Here is a 16038-nt window from a genome sequence, read left to right as displayed (position 1 = left end):
ACCCCAGAAAGTCTAGCTGATCAGGCTGTGGAGGGTGCACCTGCCCCACAGCAGGAGGCTCAAAGCAGGTCGGGGCCCTCCAGAAGATGCCTACCAAGGTCATCACAGACAACAGGGCAAAGCAGTCAGCAGGCTGCCTCCACCTCTGGTATGGATGTCAGGGAAGCACCTGGACATAGCAGTAAGGTAAGAAAAATTAAGAAATGTTGAGAGCACAAATGTGTTCACACATTGTGTATACTTTGCACTTCTGTAAATATATTTTGTTTATCGGAAATTCTCATCTCGTGAACGGCTCTTCTATCTGCTGCAATGCTCTGAGGTCATACAAATGTAACAGGTGTCCCCCTATCCTCACTTACCTCCCATCGTGTGCCTCAGGTCTATGGTGTCTCGTCCAATCTCAGTACAGTGAGTCGCCTTTCTGTGCACAGCAACGACATGAACGAAGCCTGTTGCTCTGTCAACAAGGTGGCTGGGCAATGCATATCTTAGGCTTGCATCAGAAGATCATATCATGTGGCCTCATGGGCATAGATTTTGCAGTTTGATTTCTTCTCCTGATGCTGCTGCACTGAAGTCTGTATGTATGTTCGTATGTTTGTATGTAACTTGGTGTATCTTTCAGTAGCCTCCATGTAATGTCTGTCAGGCTTGAGTGTGGGTTACATTTCAAGTAATCGGGGATTTTAGGCACTCATGGCAGCCTGTAATGTGACGTCGTGACCACGTGTACAGATAGACATTACCCCTATAGTAGTTCCCATTCTCCACCTGTGTAATGCAGAGCCATGGACCTAGCTAGCACTTGGTGACTCCTGAAATGTCTGGTCATTCAAGCCCAATCAACATTTGGCGGCAAGCCGCTATGGGTTCTTGCAAGAATGCGCTCCATGAGTTAAGGTGCCCAAATCCTTCAATTGGCATTTGAGTCTTACTAACATGCCTCAGCTGAGCCTTGCTCTCCATGTCCTGAAGTGGAAATTATTAGGGTGCCCCTTCAGCTGGCCCAAAAGTGCAATTGTTGACTCCTCCCACAAGCCCTCAAACCCCTCCCCTGACTATTTTTTTTCCGGCGCTATTTTTCGATTGCTTCATTCCGTCGGCTGGCGAAATGGTGCTGCACCGCTTCTACTATGAGACCACTTCCAACACCCCTGTCCCTCCATGACCATCCAAGTCCCTCCTAGCATCCTGGAAGGGCACCATGGCAAGTTTCCCAACCTCACTCTCCTAACTCCCCCTCCAACCCTGGAGCCCATTATGATTCTTGTGGATATCCCTGTCACCCCCCAAACTATTTTCAGTTGATGTCCCAATGCCCCCTGTCAACCTGACCCCCCCCCGATCTTGATGCCCTACACACAGTGACCTAATGAGACCCCCTCCACTATAAGACCATTGAGTGTCCCCATCTTAGTTACCAGTTCCCTATTTACAGGCTGCAGATGTCCCCCCTGACTGTGACTGTGCCATCTGAGGCCCAATACCAAGCCACCAATCGCAGGACCGAGACGTGTGAGGGACTGACCACTCCTTGCACACCAGGCTGTGTACAACCGACACAGGACGGAAGGTCCTCCCCCTCCCTGGACTGGGACTAGGACAGGCAAGCCAAGCCCAGCCTTGTAGCATGGTGCGCACAGCCCCAGGACTGTCTCTGCTTTCTGGCCCCAACTACACAATGTGCACAGCCCCAGGACTGTCTGCTTTCTGGCCCCAACTATGTCTGTGCACAGCTGTAGGACTACCTCAGACTTATGCCCCCTCTTCCTTACCCCCACCACCGAGTCATGTGTCTCTGTCCACCCCTTCCCTTGCCTCTGTTTAGTTTCACCATCCACCCCAGTCAAGCGTGTGCCTTTCAGCCCCATCCCTTGCCTCTGTCTGGTCTTACCTGAGCAGCCTTGGCATGGAATCAGTGCAACCGTGAATGCAGCGCAGTGAAAGATAGGCAAACGCTGCGCGAAATCGTGAGTGAAGTTCAGCAGGTGCATGTCTGTTATATTTGGTCGTGATTCATGATGGTCCAATTAGCTGCCGGCGAGGCCATTTGATTTGGACTAGGGCTTTTTAATGAGCATTCATGAGATAAAAAGGCATGAAAATGCAATTCCTGACATGGCGTGGTGAGCAACCCGAGCCGCCATGAAGCTCAGGAGCGGAAAATTGCAATCCATTTTCACACCAGCGGGAAACTGACTTTTGGCTACACTCCAAATTTTCCAGTCCCACCTGCCATGATGTGGAAAATTCCACCCATTATGTGGATCTCAACCAGCGGAGAAAATATATATAGTTCAGGCCTGTATATATGTTTTAATGTATATACATATAAACATTATTTATTATAAATATAAATAAAAGCACGTACTCATATATAACAGACTAAACTGTAATCCTGCATGATTTTAAAAATATATCATTGCTGCAAGCAGCATTCAGCAGCTTTGCCTTTCTACCTTGGATCATCAGATCAATGCTTGAATGGTAGTGCAGTGTTTGCCTACCTTTCACTGTGCTGTGTTTGCGGCTGCTCTGATTTCATGCCAAGGCTGCTCAGGCAAGATCAGACAGAGGCAAAGGAAGGGGCTGGAAGGCATATGCTTGACGGGGGTGGATGGTGAGACAAAGATTCAGGGCTACAGTAATATGTGAATTTACCCATGTCACATCACTGTTGCAGTTCTCAATTTAAATGAACACCATAGTTTTCTGGCAGCATCGGCGGAGAAGAAAAGAGTTGACGTTTCGAGTCCTCATGACCCTTCAACAGAAGGGTCATGAGGACTCGAAACGTCAACTCTTTTCCTCTCCGCCGATGCTGCCAGACCTGCTGGGTTTTTCCAGGTATTTCTGTTTTTGTTTTGGATTTCCAGCATCCGCAGTTTTTTGTTTTTACCATAGTTTTCTGGCTGCATTTGAAGAAGGACATGTTAAGTTGATGAAAAGCTTGGTATAGCCTTCAGCAGCTATTCATTTTCTCAGTCATTTCAAAGTGCCAGCAGAGGCAAGACTGGCCGAATGGCCCTTACTGTGCTGTATAATTCTATGATTTTATGATTCTAGTTCAGAAACTCCATGGAAAGGCTCAAATTTCTGCCAGCAATAGTGGAAAGGAAAGTAAGATAGCCCAATATCTAACGCCGACCATCACTTTTGGGAGAGAACTGAGAGAACGCAGGACCCATCAGTTTGGTAAACCAACCAAAACCAATGCACCTTCACCCAGCTGAAACAAGTCAACCCAGAGAACTTGACAAGCACCAAGCTGTAAAAAATGCACAAGGTAACTGCTAGCATCAACTAGTGAAAACCATGCAGCCAACCAGCAATGGCACGGTGTACTTGTCCAACCTGATCACCACTATAGCAACACTTGGAAAAAACTGGCATTTCTAAATTAGCCTTGATTATTGATTAATGAGATGTGAAAAGAAGTAGTTGTGCTGGAACTGCAGTGTATATTGGCTATTTGTAAATCAAGTTGCAGTTTTCCCAATATTCCAACACTATGCTATTTTGCAGAAGGACAAAAGTAAAGTGCAAGAAAATACATTTTGGCAGCGGTGCAAAATTGGGCATTCATAAAATATTTTGTTTATCACCAGAGTTTCCTCTTTCTTCTTTATTGTGCTTCTTAGTCCAATAGAGGTTATTTTTAAATGCTGCTCTCACGTTGGAAGTTATTCATTTTTGAAACATTTAGAAAAGATATGAACCTTGAGGCGATTGGATTTATTTTCTAGGACGGTCTAAGAATACATGATGATCTCCTGATGCAACCTCCTCCGACAAATTGAATTCTTGACAATCTGGTGTATTTTCTAGCATTTCAAAGTTGTGGCTTGCAAATAAAAAATAATATGGGTTACAGGTACATTTGAAATATGAAAATTAAGTAAGACTTCAATACAATTCACTGGATCCAGTACTCCCATTTGAGAATTTTACCCACGTGTGTCAAAGACAATTTTAGTCAACTGATCCCAATATCTAGTTCTCAGTTAAAAATCACAATGGTTTTTGCTTCCCATGTTCTTCCCAGATCACTCCATGAGCCACCATTGCTTAGTTTTTCTGCATATATGCTGCTGCATTACATGGTTCATGTACTTGTTAAGGCACATTACTAGTCTGTGGAGACAAGTGATTAGAGACATTAGTGAAGCTTTTGTGTGGTAAACTTTCCTTTGAATGATTTTTGTTTTATCATACTCATGAATCTCACTTTGGTGGATTACAATTCGTTAATGTCATTCACATTACAACTATGATTTTTATTCACCGCAATTAACATTTTAATCATTCTCCAGTAAAATGTTGATTTCAATCATATTTAATTCTTTTAAGTTTGAGCCAACTGCCTTACACCACAAAATCTGTTGCTTCAGTCAATGTCTAGCTGAAACCTTCCACTGACTATCTTCACATCACCAACCAGCCAAGAACACAGACTTAATGTGCAAGATCATTTTAATTGACCAATGCAGGGAAATGGAGATTGAATCTAAAACAATGTGCAAAATTGGGCATTCATAAAATATTTTGTTTATCACCAGAGTTTCCTCTTTCTTCTTTATTGTGCTTCTTAGTCTAATAGAGGTTATTTTTAAATGCTGCTCTCATGTTGGAAGTTATTCATTTTTGAAACATTTAGAAAAGATATGAACCTTGAGGCGATTGGATTTATTTTCTGGGACGGTCTAAGAATATATGATCTCCTCCTGATGCAACCTCCTCCGACAAATTGAATTCTTGACAATCTGGTGTATTTTCTAGCATTTCAAAGTCGTGGCTTGCAAATAAAAAATAATATGGGTTACAGGTACATTTGAGATATGAAAATTAAGTAAGACTTCAATACAATTCACAGGATCCAGTACTCCCATTTGAGAACTTTACCCACGTGTGGCAAAGACAATTTTAGTCAACTGATCCCAATATCTAGTTCTCAGTTAAAAATCACAATGGTTTTTGCTTCCCATGTTCTTCCCAGATCACTCCATGAGCCACCATTGCTTAGTTTTTCTGCATATATGCTGCTGCATTACATGGTTCATGTACTTGATAAGGCACATTACTAGTCTGTGGAGACAAGTGATTAGAGACATTAGTGAAGCTTTTGTGTGGTAAACTTTCCTTTGAATGATTTTTGTTTTATCATACTCATGAATCACACTTTGGTGGATTACAATTAGTTATGTTGTTAATGTCATTCACATTACAACTATGATTTTTATTCACCGCAATTAACATTTTAATCATTCTCCAGTAAAATGTTGATTTCAATCATATTTAATTCTTTTAAGTTTGAGCCAACTGCCTTACACCACAAAATCTATTGCTTCAGTCAGTGTCTAGCTGAAACCTTCCACTGACTATCTTCGTATCACCAACCAGCCAAGAACACAGACTTAATGTGCAAGATCATTTTAATTGACCAATGCAGGGAAATGGAGATTGAATCTAAAACAATGTGCAAAATTGGGCATTCATAAAATATTTTGTTTATCACCAGAGTTTCCTCTTTCTTCTTTATTGTGCTTCTTAGTCTAATAGAAGTTATTTTTAAATGTTGCTCTCATGTTGGAAGTTATTCATTCATCTCAAAGCCAACATATTGTCTAGGAAACCTTTGAAGCGACAAAGTATCCTTGCTATTCTAAAATGTCAATAGTAAAGCTGTTGTGTCAAAATCCTGATTACTGTTTTGATGTCTGCCAGACTGTTTGTTGCATTGCATTGTTGGCCTATTGAAGCATAGTTTGCTGAGATACTGGAAGTCAGAATGGCATCAGTAAGACCTACCTTGCCATAGAACATGTTGAGTCGGTCTGAGTGTTCATTGAAGAGAGAAACCTGAACCTAAAACTGTTGTGGTATCTTTGACAAATGAACCACAGGAGTCTCAGGTACAAGTTACAATTGTTTATTTGAGCAATTGCAAAGAGAGAACCATCTCAAAGCAGCTTGAGGTAGCACTCTGCCAAATTACAAATATACAGCTTATTTATACATCACTGATCACTTACAGCTTATTTATACATCACTGATCACTTACAAGAACATTGTTCAGATTCCAATCTTGTCAGCATATAGGTTTACATTAAACAGATATATCTAGTTCCAGGGACATACATCCTCCTTCATCCAGGCAGAGCCTTCTCCCCCTATTTAAGCTGGGACCATCTGTCCTTTCCTTATCTATTGAAGAGCAAATTTAGTCTATATTGTTTTCATCCTCCGTCTCCAGTTTAGTTCCCACGGTCTTTCTGGTAATTGCAGGCCCTAAGGGTGTGCAACGTTCATCTGGTAATCCTTAACTGTTAATGTACTTGATAGCACTGTCTGCCTGGAGATTCTTAGTACTTCCCTTTCAATAAATTCTTACTGTATTCCCCCTAACAAAGACCATCCAAATTAGCCTTTTCAATGCTCTCATCTTCATAGCATAAAACAATTGGTACTCTCATTGGGAAATCCATGTCCCCGCTGCAAAGGAGCACTTTGAGCAGAGTTACAAGAAGCTTGCAACAAATTCTTGACTGAACCTTCAAAAAGATGTTCATGTGAAATATGGGTTTGTGTAGGAACTGGGAGAAATGTGTCAGGGAAGTGACCTACAGCCCCTTCACCATGTTTATGTGAAATAAATCTGGCTTCTGGCAAGCCTTAAAGTGGGCTGATGCTTTCTTTGAGATGTTAATTCGGGTTCAGATATTTTGAGCAGATTTGATTTAGTAGCTTCTAAGAAACCACTAGTATATTTATCACTCAAAGTCCGCCCTAAAATAGACAGCAATTTAGAGGAAAAGTCTGGCCCTAATGTTATTCTAATGTAAGGCTATCATTTGCATAGCTGCATTTTAGTGGGCGCATTTTAGACCTATCTCATTCACAGGATAATTTAGGGCAGAACATAAATGGGTGTGTTAAAATTGCATATTCTCTCTTAAGTCCCAAACTCTAACCCTCTATCCCTGCGCAATGATAGATACATTTAGTTGATGCTCGACCAATCCATCAGAATGATGGGGCTGAGGTTCTTATTATAGACTTTTTCATTATTTATAACATTTCTTAGGACAATTTTTATTTTTGCGTTCTGGAATTTTTTTTTGCAACTTCCATTATTGCTCCCTAAGTACCAGAAAATGTATTGTAAGTGTAAGCACTCAGCAGAATGAGAGATCAATGAGGAGGTTATGTAAAATACCAACTTACATGGGACCTCAGGAAGCCAGAGATATTTTGTGCTAGTTACAGAATCCTATGGAAGTAGTGAAGGAAGTAGCATCAAGTGAAGGAACAGTTTGGATGTACAAATACAGCATTTCAAGTTTGTGAAATGAAAGGCGTAGACTAGGAAGATCAATGGATCCCTGACTGTACCAAATATTATATATGTTACTAAATATATTTGTAGGCTTTGGCACATATTATACAATGATGAGAGGAATACAGGCCCAGTGTCTGCATGAAATCATTCTAAAACTTTGCTACTTGCTTGAAGGCCACTTGCAGCCAATCTGGAACATATGTATAACACTGCCATAGGCAGTGAAGGCAATCAAACTCCTCAACATTTCTGCTTCTTGCTCTTTCCTCTCCTGTACTCTACCCTATAGGAGAGATCCGTATTTGTGCAACACTCCAGCTGTTTTTTTTCCCCTTTCTAATCTCTTTATTTGGCATTACTCCGAATTGAATGCAATTTGTCACTCATTAGCCCACCTTGCCAACCGATCCTTGTATTAGATTTACTTTTTCTTTGTTGTTTGAGTACTTTATTGTTTGAACACCACTACATTTGGTGCCTTTTACAAGCTTAGATAGCATTACTTGTTCTCCCACCTCCAAATCATTTACAGCTATACTCATATTTAAAAAGCTTCAAATGGAGTAGTTTCATTAATAAGTAGTTAAAAATTGTTACCCATTTATTTGTTTTAAGTACCACCTATCCCATTATGAAATAATTGGAAACAGAGTGCAACTGCCTGCATAGTTATTGACTAACTGAATCAATGAAATGTACAAGAATCTAAGTACAGTTTGGATGGCATGTTAGCAAATGTTTTCTCATCATGGCCATGCAATTACAGGCAGTTGCTAAACCAGTATCTTTTGTAGTTATTTGCTGCCCTTCATTAAAATCTAGATGCAGGCAATCATGCTACAGCTGCAAGCAACAGCTCACACCTTGGACTAAATGCAGGCAAACATGCTAGAGCAGAAGACAACAGATCACAACTTGGACTCAGAGATGTGATCCATGACTTTAGGTATTTTGCTTCACAGAATAGTATGGTTACATCACTCCTGTAGGAATTACAACTGGAACTTTATTGACAGGAGTGTATTTGGTCGACAGGTCGAGAAGCTACTGAAAACTTTTTAAGAAGAGGTAGCAGGACTTGTGGTAAACAATGAAAGGCAGCATTTTAGGAGTAGTCAACTGATATACACAACTAAGCCCATTAGAGCAACCATCCTCCTGGATTTTCCAGTACCTATACCCTGGAGAAGCCCGCCAATGCAAAATCCATGCAAAGAAGTTCTTGCCTTCATCCCAAGCCTAACCCTCAAAAGACTCCACTATATTGACTCACTGAACACTTCCCACCCACATTGTATTCAAGCTGCCTGCAAAAGTTGCAAATTTCTGCAGGGGGATCCCAATGTGGTAGGTGGGGAGCATCCAGTGAGTCAAAAAGGTTTCTATATGCATTTCCTTAAGTTCCTCCGAGCATATGAGTGATTGAAAACATGTAAAAGTAGCATCAAAGGTTATTCTGTTGATCCCTTCTCAGACACCTGGGTAATGAGCAGAAACAGGATTCCATTACCCTTTCTTTACCATCATCAAATATCACATGAAAGCTCAGAGTTGGTGGCCAACCAATCAGTTGTATAAAGTAAGCACTAATAGGATTAATAGTGCAAATTGCAAAAGTATTTGCAATGGTGTTTTACAAAGTAGAAATCCATAGGAAAAAAAATTATTTGATCCTTCCTAAGTTTAGATGAGATTGTGGTGAAGAATGATGGAGAAAGTAATTGATGGAGCTTACTCTGGCCTGAACCAGTATTTCCCTTCCCTGCCACTGTCCAGTCCACCACTGGCAAATTCTGGTTTGCCTCCAGCATGCAAATAGCAGTGGGGGAATACAGAATTCTGGTAAATTTTTCTGCCATCTGCCCATTTACTGCTTCTTCCTAGATCTGCCACAACAAAGTTGGTGATAGACTTTAGAAAGTGGTGTCAATGGATCTGAGTCCTCAAGGACTTCAAGTTAGGCTCAGCACTGGCTTCCTGAAAATCACAGCTGGGTAAATCTTTCAGTGGGAGTCTTGATTTCATCTTTGGGTCACTTCTCCTTTTGAGCTCCTTTACCACCTCTCCTGGTGCTGCAGCAGCTTCTTCTCTGCAGAAACACCAGGATTATCAACTCTTGCATCAACAGGTTCCCTCATGATGGCAGGAACCCATCCCTTACAGAGTGAATCCCAACCCAAAGAAATGGGTCAGGTTCAGAAGTGAATCTGAAGGGCAGCCAGCGATCCCAGTGCAATGCAGCTCTGCTGATCATGTGGGATATCTTTTTTATGTTGAAGCACCAACCTCATTTGTTCAAAACTAGTTTGAAATCAATTTCTATACAGCTTATATTATGGCTATTTTGGTCTTTCCTGATCTGCTTATGTTTCATTTATTAGGGGATCAGACATTGATGGGGCCTAGGTAGCTATGGCCACTAGTGGAGGAGCGATGAAAGAAGGGATGCATAAGAGGCCAGAATTGGAGGAGTGCAAGCATCTTGGAGGGTTGTTGGGCTGGAGAAGGTTCCAGAAGGAATGCGGTGTAGGCCATGAAGGAATTTGAAGACAAAGATAAGAGTTTTCAAATTGAGGCATGGCCAGACTCTTCCTGAAGCCAATGTAGGCCAGGAAGCACTTGGGTAATGAATAAATAAGACATGTTTTTTTGAAAAATATAGACAGCAGAGTTTTGGATGAGGTCAAGTGGAAGGTCAGCCAGGAAAGTATTAAAATACTTGCATCTCGAGATAACAAAGGCAAGGATAAGAATATCAGCAGCAGATAAGATAAGCCTAAGGCACGGGTAGAGATAGGAAATTTTGTGGAACTTGAAACAGTTGGACTTGATAATGGGGAGGATTTGGGATCAGAATCTCAGCTATGCATTAAATAAGATGACAAGATTACGATTGGTCCAGTTCAGGCTCAGACATTGATCAGGGAGATGGATGTCCTCAGTGGCTAGGGAATAGAGTTTGCAGTGGGGTACAAAGAAAATGATCCTGGCCTTCTGAAATTTATTTGGAGTAAATTTCTGCTGGGCCAATACTTGATGGTGGACAAATAGCATAACAAATCAAACACAGTAGAGCAGTTGAGAGAGATACAAGCTAATGTACGCACTCTTGAAACCTCCTTTAATACATGGCATGATCTCAGGTTTTTTTTCACATGGAACGCTGCGCTGCTGTTTAGGGCCATGGTAAACTTTCTTTGCCACTGATAGTGTGATGTGAAATGTTCTTTAGTTCTTGGCTTAATGAATGGCAGAAACAAATGACCTGCTGAGTCAATATCACCTATCTGCTCTAAGACCTGGTAGTTCAATTCTGTTATGATACATCAGCTGGATGGGTTAAAACTGGGTCTGGTTTGTCTGGCCCTTAGTTCTTCCAAACTTCCAAACTGTCCCTTCTGCTTCTTCGCCTCCAACATGTAATTGCATGAAGTGCAGCAGACATGTAAAAATAATGTTCCATGTGTTATGTGGTAGTTTGTTCGCTAACAACCTCGTCATACATAATATCATATTTTATTGTACATTTATATGCAATATTCGTAGGAGGTGCAAAGCTGTATTAATTTTGCAGAAGCTATTTTTAATTAGTATTTAATAAAGTATAAGTAGACAAAACACAATTTATCTAGTCATTATCGCATTGGTCTTTATGGGGGTTGATTGTGCTTAAGTTGACTGCTGCGTTTCCCACATTACAACAGTGACCCACTTCATTGGCTGTAAAGTGCTTTAAGATTACAAAGGTGCTATATAAATCCAAGTCCTTTTTTTCACCTTGAGACCATCCAATAAATATTTGATAGACTGAGCCACAAAAGGAATGGACTTTAGCAGGAGCAATGGAATTGTAAGAACACAAATTACTCGATTTTAATATTCAATTTGTGCCCAGAATAAATGTTAGCAATAAAGGAATTGCTAAATGGTGAGAAATGCTTAAATGATCTTCATCTAAAATGTTCTTTGGTTGAATATGCTGTGTGTCCCCTTAAAGTGAAAAAAGAACTGATCTCACTTTAAGACATGTTAAGAAAGGTGTTAGTTACACACAGGTTGCATTCTGTAATGTACAGCAAGCCTGTGGTTCAGCAAAATGATCAAGTCACATCGCACATATCCTGTTGATACTTAGATGGTTCTATTGATAAGGGCTGATTTTCTTCAAAGCTGTGTGAAGTTTCATGCAGATATTTGCAGAACTCTATATTATAAACCTAAATATGTCTGTCCTACACAAATTGCACCATAAATATTTCAGTCTTTGAGGTGTTTGAAATAAAAGGTTTAGGCAATAGAATCTTTTTCAGTTTAAGACATACATTTACATGTTTATAAATCCAAGTAAGCCTAATGTATAAATATATGCAATATTTGAGTCTTTTTGAATGCATAAACATTTATCACCTTACTTGTGAGTCCAGGTACACAATCATTAAAAATTTGTATAATGGTGCAAAATACAATCCAGAAGGCTAATGGAACGGTAGCCTTAATTTCAAAGGGTCTAGAATACAAAGGGTCATCTAGAACGCTACATACAGTTTTTAAGCAGTGCACCTCAGAAAATGTCTATTGGCCTTGGGGGGATTGTAGCACAGATTCACGAGAATTATAGCTGGCTTAGGTGGTTTAATTATGAGAATAGGTTGCAGAAGCTTGTATTCCCTTGAGTATAGAAGATTGAGGAACGATCTAATCAAGGTGTTTAAAATGTCAAAAGACGTGATCAGGGAAATCAAGAACAAGAGGACATAATTTTAAAAATTGGGTTAAGCCATTCAAAGAACAAAATCAGGAAGCATTTCAGGAAGGGTAGTAGAAATTTGGAATTCTTTTTCAATTGGACAACTATACTTTTCAAAACTGAGAGATATTTTTGTTAGGTAAAAGTTCAGGGATATAGAGAAAAGTCAGGAAAATTCAACAGATGTATAGGTCAGCCATTATCTGAATCAATAAAATGTTTCTCAAACCTTTTCTGGTTGATGGTCTCTTTTCAATCGGATTAGTGATCCTGGGCGCCTCCTCTAAGTTATAACACTACATAATACACATATATGAAAGTAATGAATGTATAGCATATTTTAATAATGCTTCCAAGAAAACAGGTATTTATTTACAAATATCAGTGAGACAGGTGCATATGCTTCTCATTCCAGAATCTATATATCCTTTGCAGAAGCATGGAGAGGACAGGAGTCCGGAGAGAGCAGAAACCCAGGAAAAGCAGAGCACCTAGAAAGCATTGTGGGAGCAGGGGGCAAACAGGAGCATGGGGAGATGAAAAATGAGAGCAGGAAGGAGCTCAGGGAGCAAGATTCTGGAGAGAGTAGGGAGTACAGAGAAAATACCAGGGGAACAGTGGGAGAGCAAGAACAATGTAGGAGTTGGGGAGAGAACAGGAGCATGGGGGAGCAGAGCACAGGGAGAGCAAGAGCACAGGGAGAGCAGTGCTTAGACTACTAGAGGAGCAGAAGGGTGTAGGAGAATTGCAGAACTGGAACATGGGGAAGCAGGAGTATAGTACTGGGAAGTAAGAGCAAGTAAGGAGAAAGCTGCCTCCAACCATCCCTCACTTACTTACTTTTGACAATGCTGCCATTACTCATCTGCAATGCCAGGTCCCCCACCCCGAACATTTTGGAATCTCTGTGGATCCCCAGAGGGCTGAAGAACCTAATTTAAGAACCGCTGATCTAACTGAATAAAAAATTAGACCTGAGTACTTACTAGACTGTTCCATTTCCTAATGTTCCTACTTAAAGCTGGGTATCAAACCAGCACAGTGCCTACCTTTAAAAAAAATGCAAAGCTATGTTAGTTGTATAATAATTGTTTAATTGTATGTGGGTGTGGGTTTTCACTTGTGCTGTGATGAACAGGGATTGACTGAGACTGTGGGGGTTGTAGTTAGGAAGTGCATGTTTATAACGTGTATCACTAAATAAAAGCTTATAAAAGCATATAAAAATTAGTCGTCAGTTCTGTCCTTCATCACATGGCTTCATGGAGTGAAACATGATAACAGAGGATGGTTGCCTGAAGGTTAAAGTTGAAAAAAATTAGAAAATTATTTTTCATACGTGAAACTAAAATCCTAGTGATGATTATGGCAAATGGAATGAAAGTAGTTCAAATTGTCAGGATATGCTCCGTTATTCTCAGAATTCAAACTATATGTCCAGTGGAAGAATTAAGTGGATTTGTGGACACAGGTCATGTCCCTACCAAAGAGAAAACAACGTATAAATTTCCCATTTATGCTTCCTACAAGACATAAAATCAGGAGTATTTTATGAGATGGATGCCCATTAGTTTGAAAGTCCGTACCTTCATCACAATCCATTAGACCTCCAGGATGAAATCTACAAGAAATCTAGAAGAAAGATGATCTGTTAATTGCTTCAGAGGCATGGTCAGAATAGGATACATTTCAGTAACAGATGGTTATCCCATGGGAGAAAATATCATGGACTTTAACAGATTGTATATAAAGTTGAAAAATTTCAATTTGGAGATCCCTGAATTGGTACTGGTGTTTAAATGATGGGATTATGCTAAGGTGTCTCATATGGGTAGGCAACTGGTTCAAACTAATGTTCTGTTATTGGAGAAGGAGACTCTGTTGGATTGAGCAGTCATTGAGCAGTGACACAAAGAAAAGCGGACTCAATAATTGCCAGGTTTTAATATAGTCCATTTACTGAATGCATCGATACAATGGAAGGATGAAAGACAGGCAGAATAAGGATGAAAGCACCTTAGGAAAACAATAATGGGTGAATGATCCCAGGACTGCCCATGGAATGGTTAACAGCTGCTTCATACCCAAAGTATCGTTGATATGGTAAACTGCCCAAAGCGAAGAGGGAAGGTCCTCAAAATGACATATGACAAAATTCTGAGGAAGAGGATGAGGTAATGTTGAATGCGTACAAATTATACTGGTCACAAGTCCTGTGATGAATGGACAGAATTTAATGCTTCCTCGGGAGTGAGCTGGGAGGCAGGAGTGCGTATAATCGGGTGGGAAGGCTCAGGGTGGAGCGCCCATTGCCTTCTCAACTCCCCCCAATTAAGTTTAGGCTGGGAAGAGTTGAGAAAGGCCTTCCTGCATGGAGGCCAATTGAGGCTCTTAAAAGGCCCTTAGATGGGCCCACCACCACGACCATTAAATTCTGCCCAATGTGTTAATTGGAGACTCCTTTAATTGTGCATTATTAGACCATTCTTGTATTTCAATCTAAGTAGGAAAGATTGATTGAAATGTTATCATGATTCACTAAGTAGTGAGGATCAACACAAGATTAAGAAATATAGAAATGTTATTTGTTTTAGTTTTTGCAATAACAAAACCTGAGGTCATTAAAGAGAGTTGTAATTTCATACAAAATAGCTAGAGTAAACCATTTTATAAATACAGATGTCATTTCTAGTGAATTACCTAGGCTGTCAAGTAAACCATCTATGAAAAAAAGGACAAATGAAGCTTGACATGGAACATAGTAAGGCAATTATTTTTGTTGTTTTAATGTTGATCTGCAGTTTACCCTGTCATAACATTGTAGCATCCCCTTAACTAAACCTAATATTTTTCAACAATGTTAGACAAATTTTAATGGCAATAAGTTATAAGAATAAGGAGAAAAAATGTGAATTGTCTTAGTTACATAGACAACTTGATCATCTGACTTGTCAATGGCTAAAAATTCTGCTAAGAAATACAGGTGTAGTCGATGAAGAGTATCTGAGGCTAAAAGAAGAGATCAGTGAGAATTGTGAAATCTGTAAAAAGCAACAAAGTATGCCGCCAATTCCTAGGGCCGACTTTACATGGTGCCTGGACCTATGAAAATACTGGGCGGAACCTGGATGCAGAAGCCCCACCACCAATTCCATGAGATCCAATTTTTACTGGGCAGGGGAAAGGGGCGGGACGTGACTCAGACTGGTGGGACTTCCCTTCTAATGAAGGGAAATTTGCCAGTGACGAGTTCAGAGACATGTGTGAAACCATGATCATAAATATTGCAGCTGAGAGTCCTGTGGCAAAGGTATTTGTGAAAGGAATAATGCTGTAATCGAGGAAATGCCGCAAAAATGTTTAGCTGATCACCCATGACATGGATGGTTCATACAAAGAAGTTTTGATTGTTGGAGATCATCATCAATTAGATACAGACAAAATCCTAAATTGTCTTCTGCTCTTTGTGAAAGTCCTCCTGTTCTAGAAGATACAACAATTTGTTCAAATTTTCTACACATTTGAATGCTTTGAATGCAGGGAGGCAAGCTTTCATCAAGACAGAAAATTCGTAGAGCACAGAGGCATCCATAAGACTATCAGTGACAAAGTTCAATTCAGGAGATGCATTACAGCACAGAAAGGCTTTGGTAAGGTAATAGATCATGGTGGTAAGAAAGCACTTATCAAACATGGCAATCAAACTGTTACAGTTTATTCTTAAGGATTAATTGGAACTAATTGCCACTGAAGCAGAGTGGCAACACTGTGTGCCATCAACAAGATGCACTGTAGGAACTCACCAAGGCTCCTTAGATAGCACCTTCTAAATCCACGACCGCTACCATCTAAAAGGACAAGGGCAGCAGATGCATAGGAACATCACCACCACCTGGAAGTTCCCCTCCAAGTCACTCACCATCCTGACTTGGAAATATATGGGTCAAAA

This window comes from Cetorhinus maximus, chromosome 13 (genome assembly GCF_964194155.1).
Source record: "Cetorhinus maximus chromosome 13, sCetMax3.hap1.1, whole genome shotgun sequence".
NCBI classification, from domain to species: Eukaryota; Metazoa; Chordata; class Chondrichthyes; order Lamniformes; family Cetorhinidae; genus Cetorhinus; species Cetorhinus maximus.
The sequence above is the reverse complement of the archived record's forward strand: the minus strand, read 5'-3'. Positions refer to the sequence as shown.